This window comes from Neofelis nebulosa, chromosome 3 (assembly GCF_028018385.1).
Source record: "Neofelis nebulosa isolate mNeoNeb1 chromosome 3, mNeoNeb1.pri, whole genome shotgun sequence".
Taxonomy (NCBI): Eukaryota; Metazoa; Chordata; class Mammalia; order Carnivora; family Felidae; genus Neofelis; species Neofelis nebulosa.
Genome location: NC_080784.1, coordinates 23,098,012 through 23,118,728, shown reverse-complemented (window position 1 = coordinate 23,118,728; position 20,717 = coordinate 23,098,012).

Here is a 20,717-nt window from a genome sequence, read left to right as displayed (position 1 = left end):
TTTATAGTTCCTGCATGTGTATTTTTATCTTTGATAGCTCATTTGTTTTTTTTTTATTCACTAATATGTCACTGTATAAGTGTTTATATGTCCATCTATTGAAGGAAATCTTGGTTGCTTCCAAGCTTTGGCAATTGCAAATAATCTATTTTTTAAGTGTGTGTGGGACATACAAATAATTTGTTATTATTACTTAGACTCTATTCATTATACAGATTATTACATATTTATTATCGTAATAACATATTTATTATAATGATAGTAACGTATTTGTTATTATCACGTAACAAAAATAAGTTATTCAATTATTAACGTAATGATACATGTCTCTGTGTACATATACATGCTTATATACGTGTGCATGTATATATATTCGGCAACTGTTAAAATACATATCTCTGTATGTGTACATATCTGTATGTGTGTATGTATTGATAATCTAAGAAAAGTCAGTTAATGTTAAAAACAAGGACTTTGTAATAGAGTACTGTCATGGGTTAAATTGTGGACACCAAAGTCCACATATTTTAACCCTAACCCCCAGTAACTCAAAATGTGACCTCATATGGAGACAGGGTCTTTACAGAGGTAGTCAAGTTCAAATGAGGCTGTTAGGGTGGGCCCTAATCCCTTAAGTCTAGTGAAAGAGAAATTGGGAGACAGAAATGTTTAGAGAGAGGATGTTACAAGGCATGGAAAAGAGCCATCCAAAAGGCAAGGAGAGAAGCCTGGGATAGATCCTTCCCTTGTAATCCCTAGAAAGACACAATCCCGCTGATATCTTAATTTTGGACTGCTAGTCTCAGGGGCTGTGAGACCATGAATTTCAGTTGTTTAAACTGCCAGGTTTGTGGTTCATTGTGGCTGCAGTCCTAGCACAGACCACAGCCAACACAGAAATTTACCTAGAGGTTTTAAATGATACATTGTTTTAAAAAAAAAACCCAAAAACCTTTCATCAGTTCTCACACGTAAACAGTTTTCAAAAATGAAGCTTGCAAATAGTTTGGTAGTTTTGAGATATGTTATTTTACTTTTTATGTATTTTTCTAAGATGTGTAGGCCCGGATTCAAAAAGAAATCCATTAACATGACTAGATAGGAAGATATGGATCATCCATGAATAATTACTTACAAGTACTTAAGCAAAGTACTTTTTAAATTTTTTCTTAATGATTATTTACTTTTGAGAGACAGAGACAAACAAAGATCGAGCAGGGGAGGGACAGAGAGAAAAAGACACAGAATCTGAAGCAGGCTCCAGGGTCTGAGCCTGGCGTGAGCCTTGAACTGATGAGCTATGAGATCACGACCTGAGCGGAAGTCAGACACTTAACCAACTGAGCCACACAGGCGCCCCTTAAGCAAAGTATTTTGAGAAAAAAGCAACAGCACAAAATTCCATAAGTTAAAGATTACAAACATAAAGAAAAAAGTATATAACCAGGGGCAACTAAATTCAAAACGTAGCATCCTCCTGAGAAAACAAGTTAAAACTATTTTCGCTTTTACAATCTTAGCACATTACGTGCCTTTGAATATTTCTCCTGCCTTCCCTCAGGATATATCTTCTTAATAAACCATAACAGATAACATTAAATGTATACTAGAGATCTTCAGCAGGCTGCTTTGCATTTTGAAAGTTAGGTAATGATATTTCAAATGTACATTGACTTGCACCCTATGTGATTTAAATATATATATACACACACACATCCATCCTCAAGTAATAACTAAACAAGCATTCAACACCTCAAGACAAAGACAACACAACAAAAGGAACTACAAGGAAAAAAAAGAACCCCATATTCAGGGTAACGTAGATGGGAAAAGTGAAGCTGAAATCAATTAACTATAGAGCATGTCATTTCCTGAAGTTTTGGCATTAGAGTCATAGCATATTTTTGTAAAATGCATCCTTAATTTCATCTCAGTGTGAATATTTCAACTCAACTTTTATTTATTAAGCAAGTGCATTAGCAGATTTCATGCCTGCATGGCTATACATTCCCTTGTCTGGAATTAGAAACAAGGCAGGTGTAAAAGACACTAAAAGGCATTCACATAAAATTATTTCTAAGTAAGTAAGATACTGTCATACAAGTATAGTTGCTATGTAGGACACAGGACTGGTTACCAAGTGACCAAGGTGCCATGGACAGGAACTTTTAACCTGTGGATCACCTCTGAGGAGGTGACTTTATGGTGGGGGTCTGGGGTTCTGTGACAGTTTGGGAGAAGAGCCCGTAGGCTGAGGAATCTCACATATAAAGGTCCTGAGGTAGGAACAGGCTCGGTGTATTAAAGGGTAAAAAGACCAGGGTGTCCTGGAGAGTGGTGAATAAATGGTTACAAACCAAGCACAGACCAAAAACGACCAGCAATCAGGAAGGATCTAGTAAGTTCTGGCCAAGAGCCTGGAGTAAGTGCATTAGGAAGCCATTGGAGGACTTAAATACAGCAATGGCATTTCCTGATTTATGTTTTTAAAATCCTATCTTGGTTGCTCTGAGAAGAACGGGTTGTAAGGGGGAAAATGTAATGACAGAAATCAGTTAGAAAGCTGAATATTCACTGCTGCACTCTCAGTGGCTAACACATTTGTTAAATGAAGAAATGAATGAATTCCTGGGTCGCAAGCATGAGAAGTCTGTGGAAATGTATGTTTAAAAATCGACAGTTTTTAAAGGTACCTCAGTTGAGTAATGAACATTTCTGGAAATGTGGAATTATGATTTGAGCACATAACTGTCAGTTAACGCTCATACTTGCAAAATTTACAAAAGAAAATAGTAAAAAGAGGAAGAAAATGGCCCAAATACACCATTAATTTACAAAGCCTAGGAGTCAGAGATAGCAGCATGTGAATTTTTAATTGACTATTACACTTCTCAGAAATTATACATGCGCTACGTATGTGTCCCTGAGGATAATACAACTTCTCCGTTAATGATGATTAAAATAGAAAACATATTTTACCTCATGAAAATTCATTTAGCAAATAATCATTCAGTCCCAATTTTTCCAGGGACTGTGAACAGACGAATAAAGCCCAGTCACGAGAGGCTCCCACCCTGCACCCTTCAGTTGAGAAGGCCACTTCTTTCACAAACATGGAAACACAAGGACTTATATCCTTCCCCCCGACTCCATACAGTCTTATGTGGAAGTTCGGCAACGTGGTGAGCCAAGAGAAAATGCAGAGAACAGAGGTATGCCCCCCAGGCAAGAGGATGGGGCACAGAGGAGAGGCAAGCGAGGATGCCCCTGAGTGGATGTGGACCCTGGCCGAGAGGAAGAGTGACTGCTATTTTGACAGTTGGCCAACTCCTAATCACCTAGCACCACTTGGGTTCTGCAAATTCTCATGTTCCTTCCCTCCTCTCTGCCCAGGTGGAGGCATTTAGAATTGCCTGGAAAACTTGCTTAAAAAGGGAGGTTTGGGGAGGAAAACTGGCCACCCCCCACCCCTTCGTTCCAGTTCAGGCAGATAAGGCCCATCTCTGGCCAGCCCTACCCCAGCAGATCATTGGGTGGCTCTGAGCCTCACGGGACGCCAGGTGAGACAAGGGGTCGTGGAAGTTGGCTCTTTTAGCTTTTGCCTGGGAGCAGCAAGAGTGATCCCGGCTGAGCTGGCTGCAGGGCCCTGGGGTGAAAGCTTTGCTGGACTTTGGAGATAATTTAGAACTTTACACATTTCAGATACAGCTACGTGGGCTTTTCTTTGCAGCCAGATATGTTAAGTGAGCCTACTGAGGGGACTATAAAAAGAACCGTAATAAGGTATGACAGGTAGGACCACATAACGGAAACTGTGCAGGGCATGGCCTCAGTGTTAAGTGATGATGGTGAATTCATGGCTCCCTCTCCTAATAGTGCTGCTTAACTTTTTGAATGCTCTGAGTCTAACTCTTGAATGTCTGACTCTCAATGGCTTTCACAGTAGGGTGGCAGAAACAGAGTCTACTCCACACGGTGTGGTCCTGGGGATTAATTCTGTCACAAAGCTGGTGCTTTGTGCTCAAGGAAGGTTAGTGCCACCTTCCTGAATTTTGGTGTTATGGAAAATGGCAGGGGGAGAGAGTCATGCTTCCCTGGGGTTCACGATCATGGAAGGCTTCAAAGAAAGGAGGGCATTTACCATGGTCTTAAAGCATCAGAAGAGAAATAAACGGGCAAAAGTGTGAAATATGCAAGATGCATGTGACTGAACTTGGTGCCGACTGAGGGGTAGGAGCAGAAGTTAAAGGTAGAATGACTGGTCTGTGAAATGATTTGATAATATACAACAGAGTAAGAGGGTCAGCCATGTGGGTAACTGGAAATTATTGATTTTTAGTTAGTTTTTTTTTTTTTAATGAGAGCAATGACCTGATCAGAAAAAAATGTTTTAGAAAGATAATTCCCACTTCAGATTGACTTCTCTGAAAAATAATCATTTACACTCAGTTAATTTCCAAATGGTAAAGCCATTCCAGAATGTAAATGAAAGTTCTGAAAAGGTGCCCTCTCAGCAGGAAAATGGTGGTGCCAATGGAATGAAAGTGGGAATAGAACAATTATTTCCAAGCAAAATCCAAGGGTTATTTGTAGGATGCGCAAACGGAGGGTGATATTTCTATTATCCTCTTGCACTTCCAACTACGTTCACGGTTTATTTCCATATAGCTTGTGTTTTAGACCCTACATCCGTAACTTTTATATTTTAGACTAGAACAATAAAAATACAATATTCAAAACTCAGAAGAGAAGTTAGGTTACTCCGACTGCAGTGGATATGTAAATAGCAAAACATCAAAAATTGCCAAGAGCATGTGCGTGTGGCTTGGCTCCTAGAAAATTCCAGTTGGATTGGATTGCTGAGATTTTTAAATACTCCAGATTTTAATGCCCGCAGTTTTGGTGCCGTTCATTGCTGTGGTGGAAGGAGGCTACCTCACGCCGTATTTGCTTTTCCTTTCCCGATTCCATTTTAAGCAGATAAAGCCCGAGCTACATGTTAGTGAAGGAAAGTAAGGAAGAGAAGCAGCAGAGAAGAAAGAATACCTAGTACTTCCAGGTTTACCGTTTACAACGTGATGGTTTTGAATACTTTATTGCCTGTAAAAAAAGGCCCCCTCATCTGCTTCTAAGCACCGGATGCCCAAACAGCAAATATGAATAACAAAACCCTAGTCATTTTTCTCACAACTTTATTGCTCCTCTGTGGTCCTTTTCTGGGCATTTTATTGCCTTTCCACTTTTGTCCAAGCTAATAAAAGAGTCTGATTCTCCTTTCCTATCTAAACAATTCAGCAGCAACTGTGAGGATAATAAAGATGATTTATAGTCCATTTGGATAATTTCTTGAAGCAAGTTATGAACTGTCTCATAAGTCTCAACCTAATGTGAAATAATATAATTCATAAAATCCTAACACTGGAGCAGAATTGAGAAAGAGATCTAGCACCAAGAATCATTTTTATCTCCAGGTGGAGGGATACCTAAGTCATTCTCATCAAAATTATTCTCCATCTTTCGCAGAAGAGAAGGAAAAGAAAATGTTTTGCACTGCGAAGTTTTAACAAATGTCTTAGAAAGTTTTACCAATATGTGACTGATAACATAAAAATTAAAAAAAAAAACAGGAAATTTATTTCCCAGCATGGGAAATATCAGTAACTTTTCTGGGGAAATGTAGATAAGCCTGGACAAACCCTAACAAACCAAGATTTACTGTCATTCTCATGCTCTCTTCCCAAAAATGTGACTCGAGCACATTTTCTTTTGTGCCCGTATAGTCCCTTCTGTGCATGTCATTTCCCTACTTAAAATTCTTCAGTGGCATCTCACTGCAATTAGGACATCTTCCTCATTTTTCATCACGTCTGTAAAACCTATGCAGCCCATTCTGTCTGTGCCATTCACTATTGTCACTAAGACTGCTCTAGGCATATGGCCTTTTACCGCTCCTGGAATTCGCCGACCTAATTTTTGCCACATTTTTTGTATCCTTTCTTTCTGAGCTGTAGTCCTACATCCTTGCATGGCTGCTCTCTCTTCCTCACTCAGGCCTTACCTCAAATATAAGCATTTCTGACAACCCGCCAGAAGAGTCCTTCCTGCTCTTGACTTCTCAGGTTCTTTGCATCCCATTGCCTTGTTGATTTTTTTCTACCACGCTGAACACTTATAGAACTTTTCCTATCAATTTATTTGTGTGTGGCTCTCTCCTTTAAAATTTAGCTTCACTCGGGGCGCCTGGGTGGCTCAGTCGGTTAAGCCTCCGACTTCGGCTCAGGTCACGATCTCGCGGTCCGCGGGTTCGAGCCCCGCGTCGGGCTCTGGGCTGATAGCTCAGAGCCTGGAGCCTGCTTCTGATTCTGTGTTTCCCTCTCTCTCTGCCCCTCCCCCGTTCATGCTGCGTCTCTCTCTGTCTGAAAAATAAATAAACGTTAAAAAAAATTTTTTTTTAAAAAAAATAAAATTTAGCTTCACTACCACATCACAGGTACCCCTGATGCAGACCTCCACATTATGGTAACTTGGCAAAGAACTGCTGAATAAATGAGTAGATAGACGGAAAGTATATTGCTTTGCTCAGCAGCATCTATAAAAACTTCCACATATACTTGAACTACACTGTGGTTATGGGGAGATGAAGGGCATATTCAAGTAAAGCAAACAATTTAAACTTTAAGCCCTAAAATACTATATGGAGTCATAAATTAGGAGGAATTTTAAGATGAATATATTATGCAGTTAGTATTTCATTCATTCATACATTTCTATGTATATATAATACATACAATGTAAGATATATATGCAATATATATATATATACATATATATGCAGGAATATTTATTTCAAGTCTACTAAATGCGATACATATGATAAAAAGAAGATTAAAAGCTCCAGTTTTGGATTTTGTGGCATATATTATCTAAAGGGGTTGATAGTAACAAAAGATTTATGTAGATTAATGTAAAATTATAACTATTATAATGTAATAAAGAGGAACTACATGGAACCATGAGATTATATGACATAGGGAATTGACCTATACATAAATTATATCTATTTTATGAAAAATGATAATACATTGCTAAGGACTTACTTTTATTTGAAAAGATATTGAGTAGATGTTTGTAACATGTGTGGAGGATATAAGTAAGGTACAGTAGTCATAAGTACATATATACTCACTATGCAGGTTCACAAATAGACATTACCATTATCTTTCAAATCTTGTATGTGTGCTTTTCCAGTTCCAAAAGCTTCTCTTTTTCCTTGGTGCAAACCCTATCATGAAGGCTGTGTTTATAATTTCATTGCTTTCTTTGTAGTTTTATAACCTTAACATTCATACTTTTTACTTTATTAAATTTATTAAATATATCTCAATAGAAACGATTCTAAGAGATTTGCCTTTTTTTCCCGGTATTATCATCTAAGAATCATCTATATTGCTTCTTATGTATTCATTCATTCTCTGAAGACTGTTGTTTCTTTGTGTAAATTAACCCCTAATTTATTTAACCATTTTCCTTTCAATGAGCATTTTCATTTTTTCTAGTTGGGGACTGTTACGAATAGGCAGTTACTAAGGGTCTCGTATATGTCTCCTGGTAACATTTGCCCAGAGTATGCAACTAGAAGATAGAGGGGAAATGCAGGGGGATAGTGTATAGGCATCTCCACATTTACAAAAGAATGACAAATTGTCTTCCTAAGGGTTTATCATGTTTTATTCCTATTAGCAATGCTCAGTTTTAGCCTCTGTTTTAAGAGCATGTGAATGCTTGATGATGACAGATCTTTTTTAAGCCAATCTCTTGTTTACAGTAACTATATGGTTCGAATTTGCATTCCACCAACCTCTGCTCTTCTCAAGAATAAAGGTAGCATCTGAGTCAACGAAGCCACTGTCATTTTTTAGTCTTCACCTCATTCAATGCATAGCATTTGATAGACTTAATCTTTTTGCCTTTAAAAAAAAACCATTTTACTTAATTTTTTAAAGTAATCTCTACACCCAAAGTGGGGCTCGAACTCACACTCTGAGATCTAGATCATGCTTTACCGACTGGACCAGCCAGGTTCTCCTCTTTTGCCCCTTTTGACACACTGCCTTCACAGGATATCATGTCACCTAACTTCCCTCCTGCCTTTTGGTTATTCCTGTTTTGTACTCATTGGCTACTCCTTCTCATGTGTTAACCTCTCACTTCTGTAAAATCCTGGACTCAGTTACTGATCTTTTTTTTTTTTTTTTTTTTACTTAGGCTTACTCCTAGGTGATTTCATCGAATTTCATTGCTTCAAACATCATACACAACCTGAAAAGGCCTACACTTATGCCCCAGCCCTTGTATCCCTTGAAATTCAGGCCCACAAATCCAATAGTAGTCAAACTGATGTGTCTCTGTGAACGTCTAACAGCCATCTTTGATTCACAAAACCTGAGCTCCAGATATTGCCTAATCCCTTCCTGAACCAGCTTCCCTCTCAACCAGCCACGTTTTATTTAATGATGACTCAATTCTTTCTATATTGATGTTAAACCTTACGTCACCCTTGACTCTTCCTTTTCCCTCAAAAGCCTCATCCATTTTTTTTTTCTTTTTGGTAAGATTTTTTCAATTTTTACTTTTAAGTGATCTCTATACCCAGTACGGGGCTCAAACCCATGACCCAGGATCAAGAGTTTCATGTTCCACTGACTGAGCCAGCCAGGAGCCCCAAAAGACTCATCCATTCTATCGGTGAATCCTGTCTCTCTGTTCATTGCTGAGATAGGTTCCCACCTGGTCTTCCCACTTTCTGTCCCAGCCTCAGGAGAGTATCCCTGACACCACAGCGCTGGGGACTCTGTTTAAATGTAAGTCTTCATGTGTCACTTCTCCAATGTCTTCTTGTCTCGGAGTAAAAGACAAATCTTCCACGGTGACTCAATGGACTGCTGGCCTTGTGCACGTTCTGTGCTGTGTGTCTGATCTTGCTTTTTACTCTCCCCTCCGTTCAGCCACAGTAGCCACTTTTCTGTGGGTGGAAGACAGCAGACACACTCGCTTTTCAGGGACTGTGTATGTGAACTTTCTTCTGACCGGGATGCTCGTCTCCAACAGCCACAAGGTTGTTCTCTTCTTTCCTTCAGCTCTTCACTGAAAAGCCACTTGCTAAGTGAGACGCTTCCCCAGTCTCCACTGTCATTTCATACTACTCTTGGATTCTCTGCTTTTCTCATTAACACTTATCACCGGATAAAACATTCTGTGTTTTACTCACCTAGTTAGTGTCTGTCTCCCGTCACTGGGATGCAAGCTCCACGTGAAGACAGGTTTTCTCCATTTTGTTCGGTGTTGTATTCCCATTACATGGAAGATGGCCTGGAACACAGCAGACAACTAATTAACATTTGTTGACTGTATTAGTGAAATTAGCTCCTCTTAATTCTGCATTCTTTATTGTCAGGCTTTTTTCTGCTCCAACTGAGATCCAAGATTTCTCGAGAGTTGCACACACTGGCTCACTTGCCACTTTCCCGCCCCTGTGTCCCCTCTGCAGCTCACTCCTACCTGGCCTCTATCCTCACTGTTCACCTAAATGCCTCTTGTCAATGTTAGCTACATACAGCCAATCCCTATTCAAACGTTCCAGTCGTCCTTACTTGTAATGTTACAACATTTCACAGAGTTATAACACTTCTGCCACATCTGTTGACTTCTGTGACACCACATGCTCCAGGAATTCGTCAACAATTCTGGCCTTCTTTTCTGGTCTCCTTTACGAGTTCATGCTTTATCTGCTGTCTCTATTTCAAGTTTCCCAAGCCCCTGTCTTTCATGATTTTCGCTTCATATTCCCCCAGCATGTGATTTATCATCCATTTCAATAGCACTAAAGTCCGTCCATATGATTAGATACACTTTCATATGCAGGTCATAAGCCCCTTGGAAATGAAAGAATGGAATGTACTTCAGCTCTCCTGGTTTTAACAGCACCATACTTGTTTCGGTCTCCCCACGGTAGTTACCATTATTCTGTAATATCACTAGTCATGGGAGTTGCGTGTGACCTTGGTAGAAGGTACCAAATTTTCTAGGGAAGAGAATGAAGCTATATTGTTTCATTAGTTGTACCTTTTGGTCCTATAGAGAATAAGAGTAAATGCTGAATGTTGAGTCACATTATGAAAAATGTCCAATGGAAATATGAATATGTCTGAAAAAATGTCTCTGTACAGTTTAGGTACTGGAATACGATTTGAGACAAGACAGCGGATATGCTCCTTTTGTATCATGGATTTTTTTTAACTTTTTAATTTATTTTTTAATTTTTTAATTTTATGGTTCATTTTTTAAAATTTACATCCAAATTAGCATATGGTGCAACAAGGATTTCAGGAGTAGATTCCTTAATGTCTCTTACCCATTTAGCCCATCCCCCCTCCCACACCCCTTCCAGTAACCCTCAGTTTTTTCTCCATATTTATGAGTCCCTTCTGTTTTGCACACTCCCTGTTTTTATATTATTTTTGTTTCCCTTCCCTTATGTTCCTCTGTTTTGTCTCTTAAAGTCCTCATGGATTTTCTTTTCTAAAGAGCATGCATTTATTCAAAGATGGGTCTCTACTTTTTTACTTACTCAACACTATGTTATGAATTGCTACAAAAATACATATTTTCATCTCCTTTTATTATCTGAAAGGCATTTAGTTATTTATTTTATTCTCAGATAGATTTAACTTATATCCTATTTGTTACCATTCCTCAGAGAAATGTATCATGTCTCTTTTTATTAGACTCTTTATTTTACCAAGATGTGAAGCAGTTTACAAAACTAATGTCTTCAAAATTCTGGAAAATTAAGAAGAGGTAGGAAGATTCTGAAAATCTCTACAGAGGCTCAAAAATAGTTGCTTTTCTCATAGGTAATTTCAATAAGGCTGTCTTTTCCCTTTATTGGTTTTTTTTTCTGTCATGAAGCCACAAAACAACGGAAAAAATAGAAAAAGCTCAGTATGTATATGATTAAACATGAAATCAATGTGACACCTTTATTAAATTTAAGTTCAATTTTCCCAAATAGGTACATGAGAATTCTAGAAACTTTCCTTCATCCTTACTGCATATATGCTGTTCTTTATATCCTGATGGAAGCCATAATGTAAGCAAAAGTCAAGCATTTCTTTACTCCAATTATAAATAGATGGCTTGTATTTTTTGGTAGGTAATGTGTTTTGTGTAAAGTGTAAAGGGGTATTATGCTAACATCAGCATAAGTGTATAAATATATATACACTTTTATAAAGTATAAAGTGGTATTACATGAATATCAGCACATTTAGCTTTCCAGAAGTATTGTGGAAGCTTAATTCCAAGGAAAGGTGGGCCAGTGGAATGGAACCAAATAGAAATACCACTTTGTCGTGATTATTGAAGAACTGGTCTCCACCAGTGCATAGTGTGTTGCCATGACTTATACAGTCTCAGCCACAAGGGATATGGGTGAATGGGGCAAAGAGAAAGAGAGATCCAGGCAAGAAAAGGCATGAAGAAATTGGTCCTGCAGAAGGACTTGGATCTTTGGTACAGTCTTTCCTTAGGGTACAGTGTCCAATGGCGCTCACCCAATAGATGTGATTTTATGGAAGAATTCTGCTGTGTAACAAATGGAAACCAGGAAGTCCTTCAGTTGCTCTCATTCTTAGAGACAAATAACCAGCAGGAAGATCTCCAAAGACCTCCTCCAAAGACAAATGAAATATGAAACAAACTATGAGCCTAAACTGGATTCGGTGGTGGTCAGCAACAAGGAGGCTAGACAGCTAAGATGGACTGATCACACATGCTGCTCCAACACAAACACTGAGCCCTGGCTAATAGCCAGATGTAGGGACTAACCCGAGAGTCCACATTACAGGAAGGCGCTAGAAGAAGGATAACGTTCTGCCATGATTCTCCTTCAAAGACTTCTGACTTGAAGTACCCTGACTTCCAGCACAAGTGGACACAAAACTTTTCTGAAAGAGAACATTTCCAATACAGCTATTCGCTGCTCACGAAGATTGAAAACAAGCAAACATGAGCTCGCAAGATTCGCCAGGAACACGGGGAGGCCAGCCTCCAAGAGTGAGCATCAGCACAAACACTGAACAACAGACCAGGCCCACAAAGGAATTTTGAGGACGAAAGTGTCAGAGAATAAATACCTGCTGTGTAGAATAATTATGTATAAAAACGTAAGGTAGCATATGAGGTAGCAGTTAGATTATCAAGGAAGAACAGGCATATATGAAAAGAATAAAAAAGTCCCGATGAAAACTGCAGTGGTCGAAATTTAAAAAAAAGCTTCTATAGCTAGATTCAACAGAAGATGAGACACAGCTGAATAGAGAATGACCGAACAGAAAGAATTATCTGAAGAAATTAAGCAGAATTCAGTAGGAGTAGGATTGGGCAGGAAAGTGGAAATTGCCAATAGACACTAGAAATAAAATGTCTAATATACTCCTTATTGGAGTTTTAAGAGAAAGGCAATATCAAAGGGAAAATGGATGAGAATTTTCCAAAACCAGCTAAATTTCTCTTAATCATATTATTGGAACTATTTTTATTTCAAGTCTGAAACATAAATCTATTGGGTGAAACACACACACACACACACACACACAGAAATTTAAAGAATTATTAATCAATCTAGGCATGGGAATATTCTTTTTATCTCAAAAAATTACTTATTCAAAGTATGAAAATTAATACATAAGTAGTTTAAAACATAAGTGATGGTTAGTAAGGACGATTAGAGTGAATGTTTTAAATAATATTTTATATTAATCTTAATAGAAATGATTCTGTGTGAATTATTATCTAACATTCCACTTATATTACTATAAAAAAAAGGTATATATCAGAGTAAAATTGCTGGAATGGCCCACTTTGTCCATGAGATAGCAGTCATCTTATTCACCAAAAATGCTCTCTGTGTTTTATAATCTCTGTGTTACTGGACTTTATTCTTCCACATAAATATCCACATTTGATTCAAATATCACATTTGATACCAAAATGTTCGATGCTGTCAGCAACGCTGGGATTTTTAAGCAACACTGGAAACTCTGCTACATTCTGATGTATCTTAAAGCGACTCTCCATTCAAATTCATTCACATCTGGTTCACTGTTTGTTTCCAGGAAAATAAATCAGAATAATGTAAGCTCAGAATATTTTAGCCATGTGCTTCCTCAAAGCAAAGATACATTAGCTGCTAAGCAATTTGATTTAACTCCTGTTGAAGATTTTGATGATCACACATAGTTTTTAATAATACTGTAACTTCTACAAGATGTCAATTATTGCTGATGTGGCCACCATAACATTCATTTAATGAGTACAGCATTCTGTAGGCAGAGCTGAGCTAACGATATTAAAAGTGAGCCTGAGCATAAAGATATATAGAGAGCAAATACATACAAAAACTTTGTGCCTACACTTGAAGGAAAATTAGTTAATAACACTTAACATATATCGCTTAGAGAAAATTCCGGTGCTTAGGGTTCTCCTTCGGATATCTGAAAGATAGAGGGCTACATGTTCCAAATAAAGCAGTGAAGTAGCTGACGATTACTATATGCCAGGAAATATTGTAAGCATATTAAATGTATTAACTTATTTGAATCTTAAACAAGGTTATGAAAAAACTATTACTATCATATGCATTTTATTTTTTTATTTTTTATTTTTTTTTTAATTTTTTTTTTTAATGTTTTTTATTTATTTTTGGGACAGAGAGAGACAGAGCATGAACGGGGGAGGGGCAGAGAGAGAGGGAGACACAGAATCGGAAACAGGCTCCAGGCTCCGAGCCATCAGCCCAGAGCCTGACGCGGGGCTCGAACTCACGGACCGCGAGATCGTGACCTGGCTGAAGTCGGACGCTTAACCGACTGCGCCACCCAGGCGCCCCTATCATATGCATTTTAAAGAGGAGAAAATCTAGGTACGGAAAAAAAAGAAAACATTTGCTTCCATTAGTAATTTCATTTGTATTTCTAACAACTCAAAAGGTTATTTAGGTCTCTGTGCATAATTCTGTCCTTCATGCCGACCAATATTTTTTTATGTCTCCAGGAGAGATAGTTATGTGCACTAATTACAAATTTCCTTATCATTCCTCTCTCACCTTTTATGGTTTTTGTTTATTTATTTATTTATTTACTTACTTACTTACTTACTTATTGAGGGAGAAATGGCATGACATGATTCTGGCAATGTCCTTAGCTCAGTATCTTCCTTCAAAAAGTAAACACTCCATTATATGTCTGTGTTGACGACGATGATGACGATTTTGGCAAAAATAAGGACAACCCAGAAGTTTTTCAGCTCTGAGCCGTGTCCTAAAAGTTTTTTTAAGTTCCAGGTAGATTCCCTACAAATGAATTCCTGGAACACAGCCCTTCTATTAGCAGTAAAGTCACTTTTTTATTCCTGTGAAATACAGAACTCGTGCGAAGGGGTGGAGGATAGACGACAAAAGGAGGCATAACCAGCTGCTGTACTGCAGGTACGATGACATTACTTCAGACAAGGTGGGCAAAGGGAGCCCCAGAAGGCGATAAGGCAAGGCACAATGTCAGCTGCCATAAGAACTCACATCTAACAGGAGCAAACAGAACAGCACAGCCCACAGGCCTCATAGAGATTGGTGGTTTACTGTGGGTAAATCTTGGAAGGGAAGAAAAAGAAAGGACACTCTAAGTACCAGTTGGATAAGGCAGCAAAATCAGTCATCATTTGTTTCCAACTGGACACGACTGCCTGTCACCCTTGGCTGGCCTTTTACCAGACCTGCACATAGTGACAGCAATATCATCTATAGTATGCAGTCTGAAAACAAAGGACAGAGGTACATATATGATTTCTTCTACCTGTATCCCCATCGCTTTGGACTTTTTCCAAAACATTATTAAATTCCACAACATTCTTCAAGTGCTCGAGAGACAAGGGTAGCCACTACAAGCCTGTGTGACACTGGAAAGATACGCTTCCTGATTATATGAGAACAGAGTTTAATGACAGACAAGACACTAGCTGCTTTAGCCAGAATACGAGTTATATTTGGAATTATAATAAGACTGTGGCCACATTCATCTCCTGGTATAAGATGACATCTCACTTTACCCAAAGTTTTTGTTGTGCTTGTGAACAACTGTTGAAATCAACTTATTTCTATGCAAACGCAAAATCACATCTTGACGGTTTCTCCTTGACCTTGGAAATAGTATCTCTGCTAAATTTAAGTCCGCATAAGTAAGGAGACTAAAATGCAAAGACAGTGACGGAGGAGAAGTGATGGAATCTGCTTGATTTTTCAAAGCATCATGCTATAGATGAATCCCTAAATCACGGTGATGGTTAAGCTACCAGCAGCAGCCAACAAACATCCGATGTCACCTACTTGTTCTGTGACAAATTTTATAAGACAGGAGAAAACAAAATTAAATGATCTGGGTAATGTGACAATAACGCCTATTCATTTTCTGACTTGTCTTCTTCAATGGGAAATGTCTTCATTTGTATGATAAAGAAGGTGCCCCCTTTCCTCTGACTGGAGGGTTTGGCCAATTTCCTGCTCAAGTGCTTTTAACTATTGATTAATTGGCAATTGGACAAAATTATTTCTTCCATTGCACTCTAGGCTCTCTATATTCAATTTAGGATGAATTGCCTGCAAAACAAATAAAACATTAGTTGAAAGTAACAAAAAAGTGCTTTATGTTGTATAAAAGGTTTTTTTTCTCTGTAAATGTAACAATCACATTGATAATAAAAAGGAAACACAAAGCCTTGCGCAATTTGTCTTGCAATGGTCTATTCAAAATTCCATGGAAAGCCAGATGAAAAAGATGTCTACAGCTTAAGGCTGTGGGAGGCACTGGCATGTTTCATTATGACATTTGCTGGCAGCTCATCGGTTGTGCTGAGGAAGTGATGGCCTCCCAGCAAGCCAAACGCATTTCTTGCCTTTTCTGGCCATTTGGGTCTCCAGCCTCTGGCCACATATCTCTCTTTTCCTAAAATTGATATAGTAATAATTCTTCACATTTTTATGACAGCTGGAGACTAACAAAACTGAAATACAATTCCTTCAGATGTGTTTGATTACTAACGGTTGCTTAAAACATCACTGGAAACAGTTGATCGGAAGCATAATATAATTAGAGCGTGTTTTGTTTTCAATTTTTTTTTTCAATTAGGAATTAGTTATATGTTAACGATTATATTTAGTTTAGGAAAAGTCATGGAGGCAGATGTTTACAGTCTACTGACATTAGGCAGTAAACTATACATAACTGTGGGCAAATAACTCCACGATTTAATTCTTAAATTGTGAAATGAGTATTTTTACTTAAATTGTCACAGCACTTCCCTCCATTTATGTAAAAAATAGCCCTGTATGATTTTTCTTTTTCTTTTTTTCAAGATGAAACCAAATATATTACCTATTACGATGAGTTAGAAGTGTTAAGGTAAATGATTGAATTCACAATTGCAATATGAAGTAAACAATTTAAAAAAAGTGATGACAAGATTGCAAGATATATTCTAGAAAAAATAAGAAAAGTCCCAAAACTTATTCAAAGAGGGATTGAAATATTAGCGAAGCATTCCACGTACTTGAAGAGAGTAAATATTACAAAGGTACCACATTTATAATACTTTCCTAATTAGATTAGAAATGAAACATCTTGGTGTATAATTGTTGTTGTTTTTTTTTTTTAAACTTTATGAAGTAACCATAAAGTTATCTGGAAGAGTAAGAATCAGAAACCATTCAGAAATATTTTTAAAGTAAAAAATAATGAAGACTTGCCTTACCTGATATTATTTACTCTGTAATAGACAAAAAATAAAAAATAAGGAATTAGAAGAGAAACTCTAAGAACTACTTAAGGGCAAGAATTTGGTATATGTTAGAACATGTAAAATCAAGGACGAAAAGAATGAATGATTTATATTTCAGAAAAACTCAAATCAAGCAGAGTGACACAGAAAGATGAAAACAGTAATTATAATCCTACCACCAGGAAATAATCACTCCAACATGTTGAGAATACCATAAAATAAAATCATAATACATTTATTCTTTTTAATACCACGTTGTAATCAAGTATTTCCAAGGCAAAATAAATTTCTACAATATCATTTGTAATACCTGCATAGTATTTTATAGCAAGGAAATAGTTTAATTAACCAATCAATATTTTTTTTTTTTTTGTACTTTCAAGGAACTTAAAATTGTATAATTAAAAAAGAAATCTTTGGGGAGTATTTTTATAGTTTAATAATGCTTTAACCATTTCTGACTATGCATTTAGATCTACAGATGCTTCATCAAATATTAAGATTTTTTATTCTATTTCCACATTACCAAATGGAAAAGTTGGGCTAAGAATTTTCTAGAAGCCTAATCCTTAAAATGGGTATTGTCGTTATTACTCGCATTTGCCAATGCTATACTTGTAATGGTACTTTATTTCTATTCTATTTATCTTATAACCTAATTCAGTTGAAAATATTTCGTATGTTCTTAGTCATTTGTATGAAATAGATTTTCCAAGACCTAGATTTTTAGTTTGGAATTTGCCTTTTTCATCATGGACATCAAAATGTTTGATACGTAGTAAACCTCTACTGTGTATGTTACAAATTCTTTTCTTGTGTGTGTTTAGGACTAATACTTCTGACTATGAAGAGTATTTTCTCTTCAAAATATCCCAGCCACATAAAGGTCCCATACGTTCTGAATGTGTTTATTTATTTCATCCTATGTTTTACTTTCTTACACAAAATTTTAATATTCTATAGGCCTCACTTAGAACATTTTTTAAAAAAAATATCATGGAATTAATTCCTCAAAATTGTAATTTTTCAGAAAAATAATTCAGAAAAGAACTAGGTAAGAGGGTCCAACAGAAGGAACATGCCTGTGGCCAACACATACTCGCTCTCAGAGAGCTACGGGGGCAATTGTACTTACTAACAACTGGAGCTCCTAACTGAACTATAAAAAAGGCCTGAGTTTTACCCGCATTTTTTGGACACGGCACATAATGAGCCAGAAGGAACCATACTCTTTGTAGCCAATACACGGCTGATTTAGAGACCCACAGGTCATACATTTGTGACTTGGTCGTTTATCCAGAATAAATAGTCAAGTTTGTTCTATTATGTACTCTATTTACCTTCAGCATATCTTACTAGCTACTAAGTTACTCCTTGTATATAATATCTGTCATGGATCTTGTCCATGTTCACATTCTAGTTATTTCCTTGCCGTTTTAGTATTTATTTACTATATTTAGCATTTTGTATAAATCCTGGTTTGTTTTCATGTTTTCTCTAATAGAATCACATTTCCTCGACGAATGCAGAAAACTCACATTAGTCACACGAGGCAAAAAGGAAGACGATTGACACTCATTACAATTCAGTATTTGTCATGTCCAAAGTACTGTATTAAGCACATGGCATCTGCTAGCTCAGATCTTTCCTACCAGGACAATGGGAGGACGATAAGAGATTCGCAAAATATAGAAGAAGCATTACGCTCAAAGAATGTAGGTAATTTGTTCATTGTCATGTAGCTGTCATATTCTGGAGCCTGGATATGATCCAAATCTCTCTGGCATCAAAGTACATATAAGCCACTGCCTGAAACAGTAGTCATTGGATAGGAAATCATTCTCTTTTTTCACCTGGAATAAAACATAGTGTTTTTCTAGGTCCTGCAGAGAACATTTAATCTATTTATAATTGTTTTATTATATTCCACGGGTAAAAATCTCCCTCTCTCTCTCCCCCTCTTTCTTCATAAAGATATTACTTAACTGCATATATCTGTTTAAGTCTTTTCCTAGGTATTTAGTTTTTTGTGACTATACTTTTAAGTGGTGCTGTTTTAAAAATGTATTTATATTTTCAGCTCTTGGTTTCCGGTCAAACCATAACAAGGATTAATCAGAAATTAGAAATGTGGGTTTGTAATACTCTTTGCCATGTTCTGAGAAATTCTTGTGTGAAATATACTTTGAATTTAAACTCTCCTTAATTAGCTGCAAACTTTAAGTTCAGTGAAGGGGTAAAGACTATTCCCTTCTGACTATTAAATTCTATTAAGTATTATACGCGAATTACATTTAAATTAGGGGAAATGTAACTTAAATCTTTAAAGTTAGACAACATTTGGTAAAATGTTTCTCTTAACATTTTAACTGCCACCATCAAAATGTAATGGCAATTGACGATGGTATCCTTTCAACTCTAGTTGAACTTCACAATGGCGGCACTTCTAATGAAATGTGTAACCAGTATGTTTGTCACTGTATCAGGTATCATACAAATTCTCAACAAAACAGAACTCACATACACTTCACTTACATAGAAAACTAAAAAGTAAGAATGATAAAGTTTGATTTTATTACATGGTAAATGGAAAATGGGTAACAAACACTTTTATTTATTTATAAAAAAAGCAATTTCTGATTTATTGGTAGTTTTTCTCATAACTTCCTTTCAAAATAGCCTTGCTGGAGAAGACAGGGAACTTAACTATCCATCATTGGCTCTGGCAATACATAACGTAGTCACTGGGATGCATGATGATCCAGATTTCTCCCAAGGCATAAGCTATAATGTGGTAGTAAATTAGTTAGTTTTGGAAGAGTTAAAATAAACTCTTTCCGAAGGCCAAGGGTATACTGGCACAGAGTTATTAAGTGACAATTCCATGCGTGAAAAATCAAACTCAATTATTAATTTGGAAAACATTTTGAGGCAAGTTGAGCCTAATTTTCTAAGTAGGTACCTATCAATTAGCAAAAAGTAAGTTGACATCTTTCAAATATTTCATGTATTTTCTATAAGGTAGATGTTAACCTATTTAGAGCTAAACTAAATTATGAAATTCTATATTATATAAAAATGGATTCTAACACTTCATTTTCATGAAGCTATTTCTGAGCTAGTACAGATTAGGACATCCTAAGTGTACTGTATGAGTTTGATTATTCTTACACATTTGGGAAACTGTTGGCAGAGTTAAATGTATTTTCTAGCATGATGGTTCTAAGGAAAATGAGAACAACACTTGATTAATTGAACGTTCAACTTAATGGTGAAGGGCATTTATAGTTGCATAACATTGAGAACACTTAAAATAGTTCACAAAGAAGAGATCTTACCCTGTGAACAAATTTAAGTGTCTGGTCAACAGCAGGTTGCCTCTTCTTTACAATTATTCAGAGAGAAAGAAGGAATCTGATGGGATATGTGATCTCTTATATTTAGGATCCTAATTTTACAAAAAATTCCTAGGTCCTAGGGAATCACAAAGCAGAAATGACTATTACTGTATATAATTTCATATATTCAGTTGTTCTCCCAATTCTCACTTATAATATGTTTAAAGCATTTATAATTAAATCATTCCCAAATAGTTCCAAGTTAAAAAAACAATTAACAAAATATTTTGTGCTTTTGACAAGTGTTGGAAAGAGATTCCAGTTATACAGAATAATTGCTTTGCTTGGTTTAACCAAAATCTATAGTTCCTCAAATTGGTTTTCAACATAATTCAATTGTATGGGATGTAAATAAGATGTTATAATGGGGCACCTGGGTGCGTTGGTGGGTTGAAATGTCCAACTCTTGATTTCAGTTCAGGTCATGATTTC